Raw genomic sequence first — 12660 nt, forward strand, 5'->3', positions numbered from 1 at the left:
GTCAAAATTTCAATTAATAGACCTGTCAAGTAGCAAATTTTTAAGACTTAGAAATCAGAAGGGGGTTAACATGGAAGCTTAGCAACACCTTCCCAGAGTATATTTTTGGCCCTGAATTCATTACTGAAAATTTCATTTTCTTAACTTACCCCTTTCCAAGATAGCGAAAGTAGCTAAACTAGAATTTTTCCCAAAGGAGTTCTTGTACTAAATTAAATTATTGACTTTATTGCAAATCTCGTATAAAATGGTTTAAAAATTTCAAATCCTATCCGAGCGGTTGCAAGCGCCTGATTAACAACTCAAAAAACTTGATTTACACTTTGAAGAAAATGCTTCATCATCGCTGGTCAGCATTTTCATTCAACTGGTTTACCTACCCGGTGAATGAGCACAAATAATTATACTTTTTCTTTGCGGTTGAGACAGAGAAACTATTTGTTATCTTTTCTTGTTGACTAGGAAACAGTACTTTAATCCTGAGATAACAGCATTTTTATTTTCAGTTGTTCCTGGCACTTGTTAGAGACACATCAAAATTGATTAAACTACTTTGGTAAGTTATATTTTCCAAACAACGCGACGTCCTTAATTTCTATCTGTTAGGTGCTTAGTATTCCCCTTCAACAATAGCTGTAATAATTACAAAATAAAAATAATACTCGATTCATCACTGAATTCCCCGCCCACATATAATATTCACCCCGTGAAAACTGAGAACCAGCCACACTCCCTCTCCTCTAATACCCAAGCATAACCCTATTTAATAGACAAGTTTGGGTTAAGGCTACTTGCAGTACTGGAATCAGATAATAAAAACATAAATATACCATCTCATTACCAATTCAATGTCCTCTCTAGATACACTTACCACTGCGTTTGCAGTTGCGTCCCAGTCCTCCTCGGTAATTAGCCCAGATATAGACAACTTCGAAGACCACACTGCCTTTCCATGACGAAAGTAAAACAGTTCAAAGTAGGGATGATACCTTTTTATTGACAGTGAAATAGTGAAACAGTGAAATCGAACACATATACAGTGTTCATCATCACTGATGATGAACACTGTATATTGTTCGAAATATCCAGTTAAATAGTTTTATATTTCACTGTCAATAAAAAGGTATCATCCCTATCTTGAACTGTTTTACTTTCACCCAGATATAGCCTTGGCATATATGAAAGTTAGCCGCCAACTCGTACTTTTCCTAAGTCCTGATTTATAGGGTATTAAAGAATTTGGAGAAAAATGCGTTTAATTTGGAAAAAGTACAACTCCCTTTCGCATTCTGCACTGTGAACTGACTGAAATATTTTAGCAGCTTTAAAAGGGTTTAATTATAAAGTTTTTTACCATTTGGTAACCATTTGGAATTGGGTCCACTCTCGCTGAGCTTTCAGAGTCACGCCACTGACCCCTGTGCCAAAAAAAATAACTAGCCACGTCAGGAATCGGACCCGTGCCCCTCAGACAAAGAATTCCCAATCCAGCGCACCAACCACTTAGCTAGGACGACTTCCAATGACAGTAAAATAATGCAACATCAAACCCATCAAACTTCCGAATTTTCAATTATTTCCAAATTTTATTAGTATATGCAAATTCGATGACTGTGCAATAATACAACACCAAATTTCTCCCCCTCATTAATTACCCCTCGCAGTCCCCTTAATGTTTCTCATAAATCGTCTGCTTTTCGACTACTTCCGAATGTTCAATTACCACAAAATTTTATCAGCATATTCACCTCCGATGACGACATAGTAATATAGTATCCAAATCACCCTCTTGTGAATTTCTCCTCCCAGCTTCTTTAATCAAACAGTTCGTGGTAACGAACTGTAGTAAGGAGCGACCCGGCTCAATAGTAATCAAAACTCTAAAAAAATGGAATTTTGATACCAATAGCTACATCAAAAGAATCGCATTTTAATGCTGATTCTAAATAGATAAGTATCATCAAGTTTAGTCTTACCCATCAAAAGTTACGAGCCTGAGGAAATTTGCCCTATTTAAGAAAATAGGGGGAAACATCCCCTAGAAGTCATAGAATTTGATAGAAGTTTCTATAAAGTTCCTATTATAGAAGTTTCAAGCTCCTATCTACAAAAATGTGGAATTTTGTATTTTTTGCCAGAAGGCAGATCACGGATCCGTGTTTATTTGTTTGTTTGTTTTTTTTTTTTTTTTTGTTTTTTTTGTTTTTTTTCCAGGGGTGATCGTATCGACCTAGTGGTCCTAGAATGTCGCGAGATGGCTCATTCTAACGAAAATGAAAAGTTCTAGTGCCCTTTTTAAGTGACCAAAAAATTGGAGGGCACCTAGGCCCCCTCCCACGCTAATTATTTTCCCAAAGTCAACAGATCAAAATTCTGAGATAGCCATTTTGTTCAGCATAGTCGAAAAACCTTATAACTATGTCTTTGGGGACAACTTACTCCCCCACAGTCCCCTTGGGAGGGGCTACAAGTTACAAACTTTGACCAGTGCTTACATATAGTAATGGTTATTGGGAAGTGTACAGACGTTTTCAGGGGGATTTTTTGGATGGGAGAGGGGTTGAGAAGAGGGGATATGTCGGGGGAACTTTATATGGAGGAATTTGTCATGGGGGAAGAAAATTTCCATGAACGAAGCTCAGGATTTTCTAGCGTTATTTAAAAAATGAAAAAAAATATGAAAAAGTTTTTTCAACTCGAAGTAAGGAGCAGCATTAAAACTTAAAACGAACAAAAATTATTACGCATATGAGGTTCTCACCTCCTCCTAATACCTCGGTCTTTACGCTAAAGTATTTGTAGTAATTTCAACTATTTATTCTACGGCTTTTGTGATTCAGGGGTCATTCTTAATGAATTGGGACGAAATTTAAGCATTAGTGTAGAGAGCGAGGTACTGACGAGGGGGGGAATCCCCTCATATATGTAATAAAAACATGATAATACAAAAGTTCGTTACGTAAGCTAATTTATAAGTTACGTATATCTTTTACTAATAAAAACATTCGTAAAAAATTAAAAGTTTTAGCTGCCTTTTTAAGTAACCAAAAAATCGGAGGGCAACTAGGCTTCCTCCCCCGTTCATTTTTTCTCAAAATCATTCAATCAAAACTATGAGAAAGACATTTAGCCAAAAAAATAAATATGCAAATTTCGTTTTAATTTTTCCTCTGCGGAGAGCCAAAATCAAAACATGTATTAATTAAAAAACGTTCAGAAATTAAATAAAAAAAACAAGCTTTTTTTAACTGAAAGTAAGGAGCGACATTAAAACTTAAAACGAACAGAAATTACTTCTTATATGAAAGGGCTGCTTCCTCATCAGCGTTCCGCTCTTTAAGCTAAAGTTTTTTACTGTTTTAAAAAGTAGAGTTGAGAGAAAGAGTCAAACTTTAGCGTAAAGAGTGGGACGTTGATGAGGAAGCAGCCCCTTTCATCTACGAAGTAATTTCTGTTCGTTTTATGTTTTAATGTCGCTCCTTACTTTTAGTTTAAAAAACTTGTTTTTTTTTATTTAATATATTCTATAAATTGTCTCCTTTTCGACCACTTCTTAATGTTCAATTGAATAAAAACAAGTTTTCTTAAATAAAAGTAAGGAGCAACATTAAAACTTAAAACGAACAGAAATTACTCCGTATATGAAAGGGGCTTTTCCTCCTCAAAGCCCCGCTCTTTACGCTAAAGTTTCTTACTGTTTTAAAAATAGAGTTAAGTGCAAGAGTCGAGCTTTAGCGTAAAGAGCGGGGCGTTAATGTTGCTCTTACTTTCATTAAAAAAAACTTTATTTTTTTATTTAATTTCTGAACGTTTTTGAATTAATGCATGTTTTGATCTTGGCTCTGCGCACATAAATAATTAAAACGAAATTTGCATATTAATTAATTGCAATTAATCGGAAGATTTTGATAAAGAAAGGAGCGAGGGAGGAGACCTAGTTGCCCTCCAATTTTTTGGTTACTTAAAAAAGCAACTAGAACTTTTAATTTTTACAAACGTTTTCATTGGTAAAAAATATACGTAACTTACGAATTAACTTACGTAACGAACTTCTATATTCGTATGTTTTTATTGCGTATATGAGGGGGTTGTAACCCCCGTCGATACCTCGCTCTCTACACTAAAGCTTAAATTTTATCCCAATTACTTAAGAATGACCTTTGAATCACAAAGGCCGTAGAATAAATAGTTGAAATTACTAAAAATACTTTAGCGTAAGGAGTTAGGTATAACAAGGAGGTAAACCCCTCATATGCGTAATAATTTTTGTTTGTTTTAAGTTTTAATGCTGCTCCTTACTTTCAGTAGAAAAAAAAATCATATTTATTTTTTCATTGTTTTTTCAAATAATGCTAGAAAATCCTGCGCCCCCTTCATTGAAATTCTCTTCACCCAGAAGAAGTTTCTCCATGGAAATATCCTTCAACGTAACCCCCCTCAACTCTCCCCCCTAAAACAGAGTTGAAAGTTTGTAACTTGCAGCCCCTCCCACGGGGACTGCGGGGGAGTAAGTCGTCCCTAAAGACATAGTTATTAGGTTTTTCGACTATGGTGAATAAACTGTCTATCTCAGAATTTTGATCTGGTGACTTTTGGGAAAAAATGAGCGTGTGAGGGGGCCTAGATGCCCTCCAATTTTTTTGGTCACTTAAAAAGGGCACTAGAACCTTTAATTTCCGTTAGAATGAGCTCTCTCGCGACATTCTAGGACCACTCAGTCGATACGATCACCCCTGGGAAAAAACAAAACAAAAACAAATAAACACGCATCCGTGATCTGTCTTCTGGCAAAAAATGCGAAATTCCGCATTTTTGTAGATAGGAGCTTGAAACTTCTACAACAAAGTTCTCTGATACGCTGAATCTGATGGTGTGATTTTCGTTAAGATTGTATGACTTTTAGGGGATGTTTCCTATTTTCTAAATTTCTCCCATTTTCTAAAATGAGGCAAATTTTCTCAGGCTTGTAACATTTGATTGGTATAACTAGTCTTGATGAAACATTTATATTTAAAATCAGCATTTAAATGCGATTCTTTTGATGTAACTATTGGTATCAAAATTCCATTTTTTAGAGTTTCAGTTACTATTGAGCCGGGTCGCTCCTTACTACAGTTCGTTACCACGAACTGTTTGATTACTTCCAAATTTTATCAATATATGCAATTTCGATGACAATTTGATTATAGTGGACCAAATTATCCCTCTTGCATAGTTCCTCTCCCAGAAAGGTTTTCAGTTTTTATCACAAATTTTATCTAAGAATTCGAAAGCCTGTTGATTATAAGACTAAATATTACAATATAGAATTCCAAAATGGAGATATAGCAAGTATATATTTCATAAATGGCGTTTGATTTCCACCAAAGTCAGGATTTTAATATTCATGTATTTCTAAGTCACCAATAACAAATATAAGGTTAAGACACATGAGCATCGCAAAGCTAAACATAATATGTAACTATCTCTTTGTTCGAGGCTCAGTAGTCGCCTATGCCAATCCCCCAGCAGTCGATGAGACAAAAACATCGGAAAAATCTTACTTTTGTAGATTTTTTATTTTTATAATGGTCCAGGGCGAATTTTAAAAATTATTTAAGGTGAATATGAATAACTAGAATGTCAGAATGTTGGACAATTGTGGGACATGAAGTGGTGTGGGTAGGGCGGCGGGTTGTCTCTAGTAGTGGCGTAATTTCGTCAAAATCCTGGAGGGGGGGGCAAAGTTGGAGCAAATTTCCCAAATCAAGTGAAAATAACAGTGAAAACAGAAAAACATGCTATATAGTACCATAAAGGTAAAGATATGCTAAAGAAAACTGACCCGTTTCTGTGGATGCTTGAATTATGCAGACTTATCTTTGTTTTGACAAGATTTTTAAAGAAAGTATATTTTGGCAGGAGGGGGAGGCAAACTGGGGCCTGGGGAAGGGCAAACCGAGGTCTAGGAGGGGCAGTTGTCCTCTTCCCCATACCAAATTGTGTCCCTGTGTTGTAGTGAAGAGTTGTATGAGCTGTGGCTTGTTAGGGTAATAGTTAGGTTGATAACAAATTATTTTGGATTGTCCCATGCAGATGTAGGATGACATGCAGACCGTGGAATATGTGGAATGCCAAACTTCAAAGATTTAATCTTGTGCGCTTCTTTATTTTTTGAGTAATTTTCAGTGAAATGACGCTTAGTCCACAGCTGTTCCATTTGTTAGTTAAGATTCTCGCCCCTGATGTGTGTTAGACCATAAATTGTTTTGGACGGAGCCAATTGAATCTCAAGCAGACTCTTTTCTTAAAGCTGTCGCAGAGTATCTGCCACGAGTGCCACAAGCCCTTGAAGAAAAGACATGACAATGACAACACAGAATTTGGTGGGCTCCCCCAACGATTCACTTCCTCTGTTTTTGTTATTAGCGACATCTTTCCGAAAATCAATGAAACGTAATCAAAACTGCTTTGCTTATGAGCACCAAGATCAGTTTCTGTGAAACATTCGTCAACAAGAAGCCAATAGCACTTCACTTGTTGCGGCTATAATGCTTGGAACTAAATTTTACAGAAGGTCTGTCGAGACCTTTTTTCTGTTCTTTAAGCCTGACTCTGTCTTTTAGCTTGAACCTAGATATAAAACACTAAACTGCTTTCACCCACTTCTCTAACTTAGGGGATTCAAACAGACGATGATAGAGGGTTAAACATTTTCTGTCCTTAGGTCTTTTTTTAGTATTAGACCTCTAGGATGAGGGATTTTATAGGGCATTAGTAGGCTAATTTTCTGCTGACGTGCCTAAAGTAGGATAAATCACATATTTGTAAAATAAGTATATTGCCTTGGAACTTAGTTTCGCTATGTGACTTTTAATTTTGTCCTCAGGAGCAAGCTCGTAGGCACAGGGAGAGGTTTGGATCCACGCCGCAGCTGAAATTTCAAGACGTGTACACTCGCTCCTATAGTGTCTTGGATTTTCCCTATAATTTTAATTTTTTTAATGCCTTACCCATCCCCCCTGAATCGTTAGGCACCTCCAAATAAACTCCGGCATACGTACCAGTAAGAAGGGACTCTAAAGCACACGCTACACATAAAATATCATTTTATATGGCTGTTCTATATTTTCCACTTAATATTTTTTGCTGAACTTGCCCCCTCTCTTTGAAAAAAAAGAGTAAGCATACTTTGCTGACTTTTGTTCAACATTCCATTTCCCAGGGTTGCCACCCGGTGAAAAAATCACTTGATTTTGCTGATTTAGTGATTTTCGGTACTTTGTCGGTAATTGGAAACACACCCAAGAAGTGAAGTTAATCCTAATGAAAAATAACAAAACATGATGATAAAATAATACTTTAGAGACAAAATTATGGAAACCTGACCTAACTCAAAATGCAACCTAACCCCCACCCCTAATGTGTAAAAATATAGTCCAAATTACACAAGTCCAGTTCATTCTGTCTAAGTTCAATGCATTGTATCATCCATCACTTATTTTTGTTGCTATGAAACGGGTTTCCTTTAATGTAACCTAAGGGTAATTCTTGAACGTGTTTCTAATAATCGACAAAATAATCTAGTGATATTCTGTTTAGGCAATATGAAAACTCACTAGAAATAGCGATAAATCACTAGGGACGACAATACTGCTGTTTCTTAAAATTCATATTTTTGGTAAATTACAGCTAAACTTTCTTGTCCAAAATATAAAAATACGACCTCTTAATAACCGGGTATCAAAATTTAATTAAATCCAGAAAGGAATGCAATCAAGGTCATCACTGTAAAAGTAATTTGCTTGTAACTCTTTCCTGCATTGCGAAACATTATGCTTGTCAGATACATTTCTTCCAATCCTCCTTCAGTCTCTGTCTAGCTGCTATTCAGATTGTGATCTTGTCAGTAATTCGGAGGTAGTAAGTTCCTATTGATTTTTGTTATTATTGAAAAAAAGAATATTGGTTAAGACGGTCGGGTGGTCTAGACAAGCCTTTACCGTCCAAAAGTAAGGATATACCCGACTGAGAAACCATGGAAAGAATGTGGTCATGCGCTTACAAAATGATATGGCTTTAACTCTATTGCATTACGAAACTTCGGAATTTTAACGTTTATATTTGTCTTTAGTCTTTTTTTAGTACTGTGGCCGCTGTTCAGACAGTGATCTCTTCAGTTATTTGAAGGTAATGGCTTTTCATTTTTTTTGTAGTAATGCTGAAAGAAAACCAGTTAGAAACTAACATTTTTATGCTGAAGCAAAATGTACCAGAGCTAACCTAGGGGCAGGGCCTTATCCAAGGTTTTTGTTCAGAAGGAGGGGCTTTTTTTCGAAGGAGGTCTGAAAAAAAACCTATCAAAAATGTTACATATTTACTAGCCGGACAAATATTTTGGCGGAGGGGTTCAAACCTCCTTATTCTCTTCCATGAATACGGCCTTCTCTAGGGGATTAACTAGTTTAGAGAAAATATCGAAATACCGGGATGAATGAAGTATGTTGGCTAATTTAGAATCCTGTAATAGCCTAAGGGATTCTTGGTCTAGATATTTCGCTGTTGGAGAAGGGGCTTGAGGTTTTCCCAATAAATTTTTGTGAAATAAATGAGAATCCTGATTGATCTTGTAAAACACATAATTTGCTATTTGGATATTTTTCAAAATTCCCCCCCCCCAACGAAACGAAATTCAGCGTACTTGCCTGATTATCTAGATCAATTCACAATGAGTCTTGACTAGTGCCGGAGCTATCCATAGAAAGATCTGGTTGATATCACGGATTACCTTGTGCCATCATCCATGTTGAATTTATTTGAACTTCTCTTTTGAAATTTAACTAAGATAAGCCAATCAAATAGATTTCTTGTCTTCTTTTAGCTGCACAGAAAAAAAGGTAAAATTATAACAGTTCTTATACCTGGCTTACCAATAAAGTGAATATACCACTCGATGCCTTTTCTTATGTTCTTTACGAATATAATAATCGCTTTTACCGTAAATTCAAATTTAAGTACTTTTTAACATAACCCAACCTCACCTAACCTAAATTAATCTTGCTATAGATAATTTTAGCACTGAGAAAGTGTAGCATTATTTTGTCGAAAACGATGGAAAAGATAGCGCTGAGAAAACATATTATTATTTTTTTGAAAACGAGCGATAACGCATACTTTAATTGAAAATTCGTCATTTTTAAGAGCTAAAAAAGGCACCGAATGGTATGTTTACTTTACTGGTAAGTCAGTTATATGAACTGCTATAATTTTACCTCATTATGAGTAGGTCTGGTGGTACTTTCACTATGTGCTACTTTCACTATGAGTCACTTACTCAGAGAAGAAAAAAAATTAATCACTTACTCACAGAGAGAAGAGCAAAAAGAAGAAGAAAAGAAAATATAAATAGAATAAAAACTCTAGAAAGCAAAACTAAATAGACTAATAGATTGAATAGACTAAATTAATGGAGTAGATCAGTAGATTAAATAGACCCCAATGAAATAATAATAAATATATATATATATATATATATATATATATATATATATATATATATATATATATATATACTAGCTGTTGGGGTGGCGCTTCGCGCCACCCCAACACCTAGTTGGTGGGGGCGCTTCGCGCCCCCCCCCCCAAGCCCCCCGGGCGCGTAAGTCGTTACGCGCCATATTAGTTACGCGCAATTGTAGTTGTGTCCCTATGTCCCACCTGTGAATATATATATATATATATATATATATATATATATATATATATATATATATATATATATATATATATATATATATATATATATATATATATATATATATATATATATATATATATATATATATATATATATATATATATTTATATATATATATATATATATGTCTACGTAAAACTTGCGAATATACAACATTCTTTGCTGTCCCATTGTCTGTGCATATAAATATCGTCAGGTTTACCGACTCTTGAACATGCAACATATAATGGTCCATGGGAAAACAATCCGTATTCAGATCTATACCTCATGATTCTAATGATTGCCCTTGAGCTTTGTTGATGGTGATTGCTAATCGACCATTCCCTGAGTCGCCATCGTCATTTATATATCCCCCTGTGCACCCCGGCGTCCCCTTTGTAGTTATGTCCCTGTGTCCCGGTCGTCATTTATATTCCCTGTGTCCCGGTCGTCATTTGTGTCCCGGTGTTCCAGTCTGTGATTTCTCTTTGAGTGTCCCGGGCGTCATTTATATTCCTTGTGTCCCGGTGTCCCGGTCGTCATTTATATCCCCCTGTGCCCCCCGGCGTCCCCATTGTAGTTGTGTCCCTGTGTCCCGGTCGTCATTTATATTCCCTGTGTCCCGGTCGTCATTTGTATCCCGGTGTCCCGGTCTGTATATACATTCGTTTTTTAGTTTTGTTTTTCTCCTTTATTTTTTTCCTTTTTTCTTTTTTTTCTTTTTTAGTTTATTTAGATTTTTAGATTTTTTAGTTTTTTTTATTAGTTTTTAGTTTTTTTGTAGTTTTTACCATTTTTTTAGTTTTTTTAGTTTTTTTTTTTACTTATGTCCTGGTCGTCATTTATACTCCCTGTGTCCCGGTCGTCATTTGTGTCTCGGTGCTTTGTTGATTGCTAATTTATATTATATTTATATTTATATTTTTTATATTTATTAATATTTTTTTAGTTTTCTTTTTCTCTTATTTTTCAGTTTTTTCCTTTTTTTTAGTTTTTTCTTTTTTAGTTTTTAGTTTTTTTTGTTTTTTACCTTTTTTTAGTTTTTTTAGTTTTTTTTAGTTTTTTTTATTAGTTTTTAGTTTTTTTTAGTTTTTGCCTTTTTTTAGTTTTTTCAGTTTTTTTTAGTTTTTAGTTTTTTACCTTTTTTTTTAGTTTTTTTTAGTTTTTTAGCTTTTTTAGTTTTTTTTCTTTTTTGTTTTTTTTGTAGTTTTTACCTTTTTTAGTTTTTTTTCTTCTTTTGTATTAGTGTGAAATAATTCAGACGGCATATGCGGACAAACACGACGTCACTCGACAGACAGACAGACAGACATAACCCACAAATAACTTATTTTTATATATATTTATTCATATTTTTTTAGTTTTCTTTTTCTCTTTTATTTTTCAGTTTTTTCCTTTTTTTTAGTTTTTTTCTTTTTTAGTTTTTAGTTTTTTTTAGTTTTTTACCTTTTTTAGTTTTTTTTAGTTTTTTTAGTTTTTTTATTAGTTTTTATTTTTTTTTGTAGTTTTTGCCTTTTTTTATTTTTTTCAGTTTTTTTTTAGTTATTAGATTTTTACCTTTTTTTAGTTTTTCTTAGTTTTTTAGCTTTTTTAGTTTTTTTTTCTTTTTAGTTTTTTTTGTAGTTTTTACCTTTTTTAGTTTTTTTCTTCTTTTGTATTAGTGTGAAATAATTCAGACGTCATATGCGGACAAACATGACGTCACCTGATCCACAGATCCACAGACAACTTATTTTTATATATATAGATATATATATATATATATATATATATATATATATATATATATATATATATATATATATAGACACAATAACATCTCAGAATCCAAAGAATTTTTAATAGTTTTTTTGAGCAAATCAAATGAGTGACAACTTCGAGCTGATTCGGGCAACTTATTCCATACAATATGACTCGCAATTAAAGGATTAAAATCCTACCTTACACAAGTAGTAAAATGAACTCGAATATGATTTTTGATATTACAAAGATTATAATTATTCTGATCAGAGGTGAAAGATGGCGGAACACTTAGGGGATGGGGGAGGTCACCATGAAGCTGAGAAAAAGTAAAACATGCACACGAAAGAATATACAGTGATTCGAGATCAAGTAATAGGATAACTCTTGAACGGTTAGTTTCCTAAATGAGGTTTCTAGCTTTATTGTAAACCTTAGAAAGTAGTTTTAACAATGCGTGGACATATACTTGTTAGATTAGAACGATCATGTTTTATACTCTTGAATTTATTTTTACCGTTCGACCTTGGTCGCAGTTACGTGGGGTTTGTTCAGGCAACCCTTTTAAATTCGAGTTGCACATGGGATTTAATCAATTTAACAATGCCTTCTCCGTCAAAATGTAGCATATTCTCACAGGATTTGCCCTTTGAAGTTCGAAATTGATTGGCCAAAGGGTATTGTTTTACAAATCAGATTTACGCCCCAAAAAGAATTAAAATGGTAGTTTCCTTTTAAACTAATTTCATTGTTTTTTTAGATGCTTTAATATTAATCGCCAAATAGTTAGAGCTAAATTTATGGTAATAAAATAAAGGATTATTTTAATTTCGGCTTGCATCCTCTTATTGTGTTTAATATTAATACAGCAATAATTTGTCATTATCTTTTAATTTGTTATTGCCTGGAATCCACCTTTAAAGTAAAGTCTGGAACAAGTTGGATGACAGTTGGCTGAAAATCAAATACTTAAATTTTTAATAATGATTTTTTTTTTTCTGGCTGTGGTTTGAAACTGTTAGATAAATTAATGCATCCGCATGTTTCTACTTAACAACCTCAATTCACAATGATAGAGTTCCTTGAATTTGGTTATTTCTCCTATGAATGGAATAACGGCGAAGGCCCCAAAGAAAGTGAAAATATTTTTCTTAGAGATTCTATGACTAGAATAGAAGGCCAAGAAATTCAGTATTGGGGTGTTG

General features: G+C 34.1%; 1 protein-coding gene across 4 annotated transcripts in view; it reads left to right on the plus strand.

Annotated features, from left to right (window-relative positions):
* The first annotated feature begins 363 nt into the window (after positions 1-363).
* The window catches only part of LOC136038664 (glutathione S-transferase 1-like), a 30182-nt gene continuing 17885 nt past the window's right edge, over positions 364-12660 (plus strand). The window contains exon 1 of one of the 4 annotated variants that reach the window (XM_065721931.1): positions 364-556. The gene's annotated coding sequence lies outside the window, so the exon portion shown is untranslated. Of the gene's footprint in view, positions 557-7798; positions 7903-8145; positions 8170-12660 lie in introns of those variants that run through there. The other 3 variants (XM_065721932.1, XM_065721933.1, XM_065721934.1) reach the window with 3 other exon arrangements.

Source organism: Artemia franciscana, chromosome 18 (assembly GCF_032884065.1).
Source record: "Artemia franciscana chromosome 18, ASM3288406v1, whole genome shotgun sequence".
NCBI classification, from domain to species: domain Eukaryota; kingdom Metazoa; phylum Arthropoda; class Branchiopoda; order Anostraca; family Artemiidae; genus Artemia; species Artemia franciscana.